The sequence below is a fragment of the Vigna unguiculata genome, chromosome 8 (genome assembly GCF_037176805.1).
Source record: "Vigna unguiculata cultivar grain cowpea cultivar isolate G323 ecotype 2 chromosome 8, ASM3717680v1, whole genome shotgun sequence".
Lineage (NCBI taxonomy): Eukaryota > Viridiplantae > Streptophyta > Magnoliopsida > Fabales > Fabaceae > Vigna > Vigna unguiculata.
Genome location: NC_140799.1, coordinates 21700738 through 21709515, shown reverse-complemented (window position 1 = coordinate 21709515; position 8778 = coordinate 21700738). Strand labels below are relative to the sequence as shown.

The following is an 8778-nucleotide window of genomic DNA, read 5'->3' as shown; positions in this document are numbered from 1 at the left end:
CGTTTTGGGAAAGAAGTAGTTAATAAATGAGGTTATTAATATATTCTCCAAACTTCTATTTTAAATTTGTAATTTTTGGCTAGGACGTTACACTTTTTTTTTCTCTATACTATCTCTTAAAATAGTGGTGTTCATAAGATTTAGAGATCCTTCGTTGCACTCGATCAGACGGGTTGTTATGTCTTGGGAGAGGAGCGCATAATATTGTGTATTGCCCTGTGTAATGGGGCATTTTCTCTCTAAGGATAGTTTTTTACATGACTCAACCCAGACTTTTTCTATCATTTCCTCAATTACATTATCTTATATTATTATTATTTATAAGAACGGTTTGACTAGATCACCACTTTTTATTCATATCTCTTTATTGTTTTGTTTTATCATTATATCTTTCTTTCATTCTTATAAAAAAATCAAAAACATATTTCTATTTTATAAATTAGGGATAATATTATGTTTGTCATGGATATGATTAAGTCATTCTCAAGTAAGCCTCAAGAATTTACGAGTGAATTTTTTTTTGTTGGCAACAACATATGAGGTTTTTAGCTCATTGAAATTGGATTATTTTTGTGGTTTCTAAAGTTATTGATTCTTCTATCACCTTGCTTGTTTCTTCAACTTCTTCTACTCATGCCTCTTATAAAGATATTTTATGTCATGGATATATTTTAGGTGCTTTGTTGGATAATATTTATAAAATATTTTTCCATACCACTAGTGCAGAATTTCCTTTTTACCTCGCCTTGTATGCCTCGGTTGGCCAGGAACCGAAGCATATAATGGCGCGGTGGCATTTTTGCAATTCCAGCCAAGTTTTATGCCTTAGTTCAGCTAACACCTGAAGCCAAAGAGAGTTATAGGCCTCGGTTCGCCCAAAACCAGTGTCAAAGATAATTATATGCCTTGATCCAAGAAGACCCGAAGCCAAAAAGAGGTATATGGTTTCGACTGTTAAAGGAACCGAAGCCATAGGGTTTATTTAGGGTTTCAATTTGGCGAACCCCCTTCTTCTTCTTCGCGCCTCTGCAACTCTTTCCTCTCTCTCCCCGCTGCTGCCAACCTAAATTTTTCTCCTCTGGTTCACGTGTGGGTGCTCTTTCTCTTCCTACCTTTAATTTTCAAACCCTTTAAAAACACTATTTTTCCACGGGAGTGTGGTCGTGTGTGGTTGCGTGAATGAAGGAGTGATGGTCGCATGGTGACGAGCCGCAAAGTCTTGGGCACCTTTCTCTCTCGCGGAAGCAAAGGATCAAGGATTGGAGATGAATGGTGTGGACGCCGACGACAGTTGGAATCGTTGATATAGTCTCCGGCGGGCAAGGTCGTGCAGCCGTGAGGGAGATCAGCACTATCGTGTGGACACGCGAGCAAGGAGCCACCCCTATCTCGCATTGGGGAGGAAGGAAGAGAAGGATCGGTCGTTGTCGGTCGCCCTCTGTACTCTCCAAACGCTACAACACTCTCTCATCCAACGAAGCCTCCGCCGCCGCTCACTAGATCAAGGGTGAAGCCTTCTCAGCAGCGGGTGCCTCCGCCACGACCTCCGTTGATGGCATTGAGACCCTCCATGGTGGACTGTGCGCTGACACTGTTGTTTTGTGCGTTGTTGCAAGTTGGTGGCGCGGTGGCTGAAAGCAGCTGCAGCTGGTGCGTGAAGATGGCTCTGGTTCTCACATACCCGAAGCAAAAAAGTCCCTCTATGGCTCCTGTTCCTTTGCAATCGAGACCAAAGGTTCCTCCTTTTGGTCTCATCTCAATATGCCTTGGGTCTAAAACCGAGGCAAAATGACGAAAATAACCGAGGCCAAAAGCCCTTCCTGCATTGGTGTACCAAAAATGATATTGAGTTATGGGAAACACTTGAACTTAAATATGAATCTCTAGAAAAAGTTTTATCTAGAAATTTTTGTGAAAAAATTGTGGAATTTCAAATGGTTGATGATAAACCATTTCTGATCAGATTCGTGAGTTTGAAAATATTCATTATGACATGAAACATAAGCTCTTTTGATCTCAAAGTTGCCTCCTTCTTGGTCTAATTGTGCTCGAAGTTTAAAACATAAGCTTGAAAATTTTTGTTTTGATGATTTGCTTGTGTGTCTTCGTATTGAGGAAAAATATCGTTTTTCTCAAAATTTTGTTTAAAATTTTTAGTCTAATTTCAAAGCCTATTTTGTTGAGAACTCTAATAAATCTGAGAACTCTTATAAGCCTAATGCAAAACACTTCCAAAAACATCGTTTTAATAAAAATAAGTTTGTGAAAAAACCTTTTTCTCTAAACCAAAGAATAAGAAGCCAAAAGTGCTTTCAGCGTACTGCCAACCTATGTCTAATTCCAAACCTAAAACTAATACTATTACTATGGGTGTATTCTCTAATTTCCCATCTGAAAGGTAGCAAGTCACTAGCCCTGAGTTAAATCATGTTTTTAACTCAAACTATTGGTTAATAGACTATAAGGCTAATATTCATGTGTGTACTGGTAAAAAAATATTTTCTTTATATCAAGAAACAAGCACACATATCGTGAGTATGGAAAATGCACATGTTCTAGGAGAGGGTTAAGTGAAATTGGAGTTATCTTATAGAAATTATCTTATTTTAAATGGAGCCTTTCATGTTTCCTAAATTTGAAAAAATTTTATAAGTACTTCTTTGTTAGCAAAACAAGTTACAAAGTTGTTTTTGAGTCCAATAGAGTTGTTATTATTAAACATGGTGTTTTTATTGATAAATGATATATTTGTGATGGTTTCAGTTAAGTCTTCTGCCTTTTTCTTCTAATAAAATATCTGGTAGTTCTTCTTTGATTATTACAAATGTTGAAAGTTGTAATATGTGGCATGGTAGAATAGGTCATATAAATTTAAATTCTATTAGAAGAATGATGTCTCTTAATTTTATTCCTAATCACTGGTGGACCTTACATATGACTAAGGGGAGCCACGACTCCCCCATTTTTTTAATTTAATTTTTAATATTTATTTTAAAATTATTTTTATATTATTTATATTAACTTTTTATTTTTTTAAAAAAACTTCATGCATAGTTTTTTCTTTTTTTATTTTACATTTCTTTTTTATATATCTCCACTTCTTTCTTCCATTTTCCTTTTTATTTTAATTTTCACTCTCAATCTCATCATTTTTAAAATAAAATTGCATTAAGGTGCACTACAGGATTTATTAGATTTAGTAACATTTTTTTGTTACACTTATTGTAAATGTTACCTTATGAATAACTATAGTGATATTTTTTGAAAATGTTACCATAAGTAATGAAAAATGTTACCATAAATAATGTTAACCATGATATTGTAACATTTTTAAATAAATGTTACTATAGATAAATAAATTTTCATTTTTTATCTTAATTGTAAATTTTTAAAATTAGAAAAATAAATCTGTAATTAATTAATTTTATTATAACATTAAAATAATTACTATTAGTTTAAAATTTATATTTAACATAATATTTTAATTTATTTAAAAATATATTTAAAGTAATATTTAATTTATTTACAAATAAATTTAAATTAACAATATGTTATCTGTTTTAACAACAAACATTAAACATGTTTTCAGAATTTTAGGGTCTTTAACCCAACGTTCCAACCCAAATCCTGTTATCCTCAAACTCTCCAACATGTTTTCTCTCTTCAAACTCTACAATTCAGGGTTTTCCTTTTTCTTCAAGTCCCGCGAGGTGCCTTCCTTCTGTCACCATTGAATATTTTTTCAGAATTGCTTGAACGTCATTCACTTCGTATGGTCGCCATTGTCATCTTTAGGTAACATTATTCTACGTAAAAATCTTCTTCTGATACATCTTTCTTAGTTTTGAAAGACGTAATGCTTCTTCCCAAATTTCTCTCAGATTTCTTCCTTTTAATTTCAATATATCTCTTTATTACTAACAAATTACTGATTATTAGGGCAAATTTTTGAAGGCAATGAAGGTGAGATATATCTGTTGATATGAATAATGCTTTTTTTTTGTGCTTTTTGGAATCCACACTAATTGTATTTCATTCTATGTGTTTGTTTATATGTGGAGTCTGTACTTTCCTATTTTACTATTTTTTCCTAAACATTCTTTCTCGCTTCTTTTCTTTTTCTTCTTGTGTCTATGTTTAGGTTAGACTAAATATTTCATAATTAATTCTAATTTCACGTTAAAAGCCAAAATAATAACTAATTATGTATAAAACTTAATAAAAATACAATACAAGTGAGGGATTCAGAGATAATTTTATTTTAATTTTATACTTGCTTTTAAACAATGAAATTGAAGTTGAATTCGAGTTTTAAGTTGTGCTGATTGCAAACACACAATTTATGATTCAAAATGAGTTCAACTCTGACATGTTTTTTCTTATAGTAACTCAATATATAATGCTAAATTTCGTCATCCATATTAGCTTAATTTGTATGGATATTCTGAGGGTTTCTTTTTATCCAACAATCTACACACCCCTGCATCTTTGTTATGTATGTTTGCAATCTAGTTGATGGGATATAACATAAAACAAGGTGATTGGTATCTTAAGTTTCTTTGCTTTTATCATGTAATTTGCAGAGTTGCTTTAATGATCTAAATCAACTGTGGCAACCTCTTGGCAAGGAGAAGGTTGAATACTTCACTCTGCAAGATCTTTGGGACTGCTACTATGAATGGAGTGCTCACCGATAGAATCCTCTATGCAATCAACTACCATATTGAAAAAAAAGGAAGATATAATCTCAGTACTCAATAACCTGACTTTGTTTTTCTTAATATATCTATTGTTCTGAGAGAAGTTCATAATAGTTGAATATTTGTAGAGAGTAGAAGGTGATGATGACAACAGAAGTAGTAGCAAATTGTAAAACACATTAAGGAAAAATTGAACAAAGAAAGAAATTTAGGTGAAGGAAAAGGCAAGAGGACTAAAAAAAGGTTAAGAAGTCTGCAAAGAGAAAAAGAGAGATATGTGGATGACGAAATTGACCGGCCAAAGACTAGAAACTATCTTTTTGACTTCTTTGGCTACATTCCTTATTTTGTTCCCTGTTTCATTTTTCTTTGAAAGGTTCTTTCTCTCTACTTCCACTTCTAAATAAATCATAAAAACGCTTCTGCTTTTCTACTTCATATATTCAGTTTGGATGTTGCATCTATTGCAGGAGTAAGTGGCTGAAGAATTGTGATTTCAAGTTGATTAAACAACTATTGTGTCTATCGTTCGGAGGGTAAGCAAATGTAATTTAATTTCCTTTCGATTTCTAAAATTTGAGATGAAATATATTTGTTTTTCCTTACATTGGCATTGTTATGCAGACTGTTCCAGGATTTATTCCTCAAAGGACTCGATCTAACTTCAACAACAATGGGAACTGCTATGCCAAACGTTGCCCCAGGTCTTATCTTCATCATTGCATGGATTCCTCAAAATCTCTTCTAATATTGTATAGAATCCTTATTACTAGTAAAGGAATTTTTTTATGCAACATCTTACTTTCCATCCTTTAATTGTTCGATAGGTATATGATCTAGCAAATTTACTTTTCATCTTCTTTACCACGTCCCTTACCCAAAGTTCTCTGATATTGTGGTAGGTTTAATTTTGGTTATCTTTTCTAGTGTTAAAACTCCTTAAAGTCCATTATTCTTGTATATTCATCATTGAATGAACTGTAGAAACAACTCTTCCATCCTTCCATGATATCATGCTTAGTTAACAAAACATTTTCATCTCTGTTATTGTATTTTACTCTATTTCTCTTCTGGGGCATGTTTGTATATAATTCTCCCCATTTTTTGTGCCTAAAGATTGATATTACCTCACAGCCTAGCTAGGTTTAATGCATACAGACAAAATGTAGCTAATATAAATTATGAATGTTAAGATAATTGATTAGGTAAGTGAAGAAATAGTGATATAGTGTAGCTCAAATTTTGAATATCTAAATTTATTTCATTGCTTGAGTGCTACAGGTACTTTAACCTTGTTTTGGATTATGTGCTTGAAATGGTCTACAGAGTTTCCAAGCACTATATTCGAATGCACCAACATATGTCTATCATTTATGTGCAACTCTGTTTGACTAGGTAATTGTGAATTTATTCATTGATCTTTTCCATTAAATTTTGGTTATGAATTTCCTTGATTGTAGTATTCAGTTATTTGCTTTAACCTTATTACCTTTGTGCTTTTATTGAATGATCATGCTAAAAATCTTATAGATATGTCGGGGTTTAAATTATTTGCATCATGTGATTGGAGTCTGTCATGGGGACATCAAACCCCAAAATTTATTGGTAAGAAATTTTTTTTCTTTAAAATTTCTTGTTTGTTATGTATTATATATATATATATATATATATATATATATATATATATATATATATATTTCTTGCAAGTACAAGATAAAATCATTACAAGTATCATGCTTAATACCATTAATCGAATCAATTGATAAAAAGTTTGCATGCTAAACTCATTTAAATTTTTCATGGGGCAAATGTTTTTAAAATATAGCTATCCTATATGTTATTTACTTGTAATAATATATTGTATTTTGATGGATACTTGTTTATCCGAAAATGTTCTCTTGTTTTGTCTTTTGGTACTCAAATACCGCAAGAAGTAGCATATAATGAACTTAATACCGGTTGTCCAATGTTTTTCTAGTGCAACAATAACTTGATCCCAACAAGCACTAGTATTGAATAAATGACACGTTCTCAAAGTGATGCTTACATGTGATTGTGTTTTGCTTTGCAGCCAATGTTTCCTAGAGAAAGTGGGGTTGAATAGTTGGTTGAGATCATTAAGGTAAAAGTTCTCATGTTCTTTATCATGTTTGCTTGAATATATGTTTTTGTCTTGAGTGTTGCATCTATTGGCTTTGGTTCTTAATCTGAGTGTAACTATGTGTACTGCAGATCTTAGGAACACCAACCATAAAAGAAATAAAGTCCATGAATCCAAATTACACTGAATTTAAGTTTCCTCAGATAAAATCTCACCCCTGGCACAAGGTTAGTAGTTCTTTACTCCCACTTGTCCTTGGAGTATGTAATTCGTAATTACTTGATAAATACTTGTAATCAGAGATCTGATTTAACCACTGTATTTATATCAGGTTTTCCACAAGAAGATGCCAACAAAAGCATTTTATGGAATGCAATTAGGTATTTGTTTGTAGCATTTTATGGGACAATAGAATTGTTTGTAGCATTTTATGGGACAATAGAATTGTTTGTAGCATTTTATGGGACAATAGAATTGATTTTTACCTAAATCATGTCCTAGGAATTTTTCAATTTTACCAAAAAGTGTATTATTGCAATTTTTAGATAGATAAATTAGTAACAATTTTAAAATGTTACATAAAGACAATTCGCAACATTTCTTAATTGTTACAAAATAAGATAATTGATAACATTTATTTAAATGTTAGAAAATATAAAGGTAACATTTTCTTTAAATGTTAGAAAATGTATAGGTAACATTTTTCAAATGTTACTAAAAAGTTAAATTTGCAACATTTTTTAAATGTTAGTAAAAATGCTAATTGGTAACATTTTTAAAAATGATACCAATAATACTTAAAAATGTTGCTAAAACCTTTTGGTAACATACACTATAGATAACATGTGTATAAATGTTACCTTTGCAAATGGTAACATTTTTTTAGGTTTTAGCAACATTTTTTAATTGTTATTATAGTTTATATTTGTAGTAGTGGTGGACTTAAAAAGTTAAGAAACACTTTGGACTGATTATTTTTTTTTTTTTGAATAAATTTGTTTTCTACTTTTTTTTAAAGCAATATGTTTTTTCCCATATGTGATAAATTTGTTTATTGTGTATCACTATGTGTATCATTTAAAGGGGATAAATTTTTCTTTTTCTAAATAGGTGAGTAGTAATAAATTTATATTAGAAAAATTATAATAAAGAGTAAACAAAATTATTCTTTCTTTTTTAAGAAAAAGACTTGTGATAGAGATAAAAAAAATGCATCTACGGGAATTAAACCTGAGAAATTTCATGTGAATCCAATAATTAAAGACAATTATAAACAACTTTTTAAAGTTATTATAGTTAGATACAATGAATTTAAAAAAAAATCTAATTTGACACCTCTAAACCTTTTGTCCAAGTTTCGCCACTGTTCCTAATCTTCTGTTGATTTGAAGAAAAAAATGTGAAATATGTTTTCAATCAAAGCAACCAAGAAAACCTTTACATACACGTATGAAAAAGGAAACCAATATACTTGAATTGATACACAAAGATGTATGTGATAGTTATGATGTTTTAACACGCGAGTGGTAAAACATATTTTATTAATTTTAGTGATGATTTCTCTAAATATTGTTACGTGTATTTAATAAACCACAAATATGAATTTTTTGAAAATTTAAAATATATAAATCTTAGATATAATATAAATTAGAAAGAAAAATTAAAATTCTTCGTTCTGATAGAGGGGGGATATATGTCTTTAAAAAATAGTGTTTTTTATGAAACTCATGGTATTATTCATGAAATAACACTTCCATATAGTCCTCAATCTAATGGTGTAGCCGAAAGAAAAAATAGAACTTTGCTTGATATGGTGAATGTTATGCTTGCAAGTTCTGGCTTGCCTAAAAATATGTGGGGTTCTGTTTGTTATATTCTAAATAGAATTCCTTATAAAGATTGTGATAAAACTCCCTATGAGTTATGGAAGAAAAGAGAACCTTTGTAAAAATATTTTAAAGTGTTGGGGTGTCTTGC

At 30.9% G+C, this 8778-nt stretch overlaps 2 long non-coding RNA genes across 2 annotated transcripts; both read left to right on the top strand.

Moving 5' to 3' along the window:
* The first annotated feature begins 4578 nt into the window (after window positions 1–4578).
* Window positions 4579–5685, top strand: LOC146884234 (uncharacterized). Its single transcript, XR_014984039.1, has 3 exons — window positions 4579–5076; window positions 5171–5236; window positions 5325–5685. It is a non-coding gene; the product is annotated as an uncharacterized LOC146884234 (long non-coding RNA).
* A 962-nt stretch (window positions 5686–6647) lies between these two features.
* Window positions 6648–7263, top strand: LOC146884233 (uncharacterized). Its single transcript, XR_014984088.1, has 3 exons — window positions 6648–6822; window positions 6933–7028; window positions 7133–7263. It is a non-coding gene; the product is annotated as an uncharacterized LOC146884233 (long non-coding RNA).
* The last annotated feature ends 1515 nt before the right edge of the window (window positions 7264–8778 follow it).